The sequence below is a fragment of the Tigriopus californicus genome, chromosome 5 (assembly GCF_007210705.1).
Source record: "Tigriopus californicus strain San Diego chromosome 5, Tcal_SD_v2.1, whole genome shotgun sequence".
Lineage (NCBI taxonomy): Eukaryota > Metazoa > Arthropoda > Copepoda > Harpacticoida > Harpacticidae > Tigriopus > Tigriopus californicus.
In genome coordinates, this window is record NC_081444.1 from 1,330,959 (window position 1) to 1,333,898 (window position 2,940).

The following is a 2,940-nucleotide window of genomic DNA, read 5'->3' on the forward strand; positions in this document are numbered from 1 at the left end:
TTGAAAATACATAGAACATACTGAATAAACGTTCACCTACATTTCCGTACAAAATTTGGTGGCAAAAATTGCATTCTTCGGCGGAAAGAAAATCTGCAAAGTTGTTAATCTGAACTATTTTAACTAATGGTCTTGTTTCTCTTTACCAGTATTCTAATTACAAATGTACTTACGAGCATTAGTTTCGTACCGGATCAGTTTGAAAGCCATGGATTATACTATTAAAGATAAAATCTATATTATACAAAATTCTAATTTTCAAAATATCTGGTCTCCCACGACACAAAACTCTTCAAATCAACCGACACACTTTTAACGTAATAAACACGAATACCACAACCAAATGCATCTTTTCTCCTAATAATGGATACAATCAAAATTTTATGAGAGATTACAATATATTCCAGCTAAAAGCTTTTTTGAGATTCCCATTTTTTCAAGCCATGGAGCCAAAAAGATGTACAACTTTAACGATATAGAACTAAAAAAAATATTCAGTAAATGATTTTAAACATTACTCCGTTTATCAGTATGAATCAGGTGCGAGAATTCGGTGCTTGAAATTCTTTATGAAAAAAAACAATAACAATGGGTTGAGGCTCTTTAGGTTTCTTTATCTGAAGAAGGCAGTAGATTTTACAAGCAATGAAGGCGAACAAAACAATCCTTCTTTGGGTTTAGAATTCAGAGTTCTTATTAGCTATTTATCTCTTTCTGATTTCATTTAACACTTAAACGCACGTTTTCATCCCTGGTTGGTCAGTAGAACAATACGAAGTGTGTTACACACTACGGATATTCAGGTTCTTTTGAGTCATATATTATACGCTGATCTAGGAAGTGTCAAAGCGTAGTTTTTTGAAATAAATAAAATTATGCCAAGTAATGACTATATACGAATGACCTGAATTTGCTCTGTTAATATATACTTGACAAATTAAGCGAAACAAATTCTGGATCTCGTCAAGTATGCTCAATTTTTTATCACGGTTGTTGAGCAATGGCGCCATGAATAAAACCCAGGGATCATCCAGATTTTCCAAACTTCTGGCATTAAAGGATAGAAATACAGTCGGGTGTTTAAGCCAAATAATTGATCTTTAATTTTTTGAGTCGTGGAGGAACTTAATACTTCGCTGACAAGTTACTGGTACTTTAGGACTTCTTCAGGTCAAATTATTTTCGTTGTATTTATGTCATGTACGTATTTCGGGCTGCTGTGATAGGAATAAAATAAACGTCGCGGTGTTAATAAACACAACGCGCAGCAACCCTTAAGCCGATGACTTGTTTTCAAGGGGTTTTTAGGAGAAAAATGATTGTACTAAAAATGTTAGTGATATAAAGAGATGGTAAAAATAGAACAATTTATAAAAGTCTGGAGGTTCTAAAATAATTAAGTTCTTGGAGGACAGTGTGAATTGAAAATGCTGACCTTCCCCGACCAGCGCGTGTCGTATTTTCCAAAGGTATCAGGCGGAGTCAATGACATATTGGATTGGCAGGATAACAGTTTTTTCCATTTTACAAATACTGGGATATAAGGCAGTAATTGATTCATATATAAACGAAGAGGCCCACTGTTTTTACAGAGTTCTTGACTAGATATTGTTAAATTCGTATGGACATTGAAGTCATTCCATGTTTTTGCAAATTTGAAAAGTGGCAGGTTTTGAATCCATTTCAATTTTAGTAAGAGGCAAGTAAAAGTAGATATCACCTCCCCTGCAGGTTTTAAAAATTGTAGCTACGTGATTTAGAACTACATTTTACTGATTTTGAGAGATACATTGTATTTTAGTTGGTAATTTTGGCAAGATTCTTGGAGTTTTCAAAATTGAAAGACTTTTAAATATCTTCCACCTCGTGTGTGCTTTTCGCTTTGCCCCTGCTATCCAGCGCATAGCGACTTCTTTTGGCATTATGTTTAGGCTAAACTATTGAAGCATGAATGTGAGACAAATTTCCAGGCCGTATTCCATTCTTACGTCTGATAGAGCATTGTACATTGATTTGCGCACGTATCATGGCGTAAGCGACTTCTATACGGTCCACGCAAAGAAGGTGCTGCTGAGATTTTCCCTTACCGATTTTCCTTCTTGCATTTACTATGGTGCCTTCCAATTACTTTATTTAATCGTCTACAATGAGTGACCTAAAAATTATTGCGACATCTTTTTTTTGGGTTCCCACCCAACTTGCCTCTATTCTGGAAGTTGCTTACCATTACAGCATTCACTGATACGGGGCGACGTATTAGGCCAAGCTCTCGGACAAGGTGCTTCCTTATGTTTGCTGGTACCAGTATAGCCAGCGATGCAAGTTGGAGCTTTAACCAGTGGTTTTGAGAAGCTTACCTTGCTTTCAGGCAGTTGCTTATATGCAGGAAAGAGGTCAGCTGTTCGTTTCAAACCGAGTTTCGAAAAACTGCCAATCTTGCATCACTGGCATTTGGCAGGCAAGTTTGCTTTGCTGGTACCAGCGCTTGGCCTGATCTAACATGTCCCGCATTATACCTTCCAGGTTAAGCCAGAACTACGAGTTTTTCAGCAATAAAAAGTTCCCTCTCCTGCCAGGCGAATTAGGCAACCAAAACGCCACCATTAGAAATGCTTATATTCATGGCAGGCTGTGATTATAAATGGTCGGATAATCTAGAGTTTCCATGCCCCTCATTCGAAGAAAATAGACATCCCTCAACGTGGCAAACTTGGCTTCCTTGAACAGAGTGTCTGGGCTGGAACCCAGCTTTTCGGGAAATTTGGTTTTCGAAAAAAAAAAAATTAATATGTTTTTGGCCCAGACCACTCGAGGGCTGGGTTTAGACTCTGGCTCAGCTCGCTCGAAATGTCGAGTTATATGTCAGCCCAGCTCATGTTCTCGAGCCTGTGTTTAGCCCCCTTTTTTTTTTTTTTTTTTTTTTTTTCCTGGGGGGGCCTT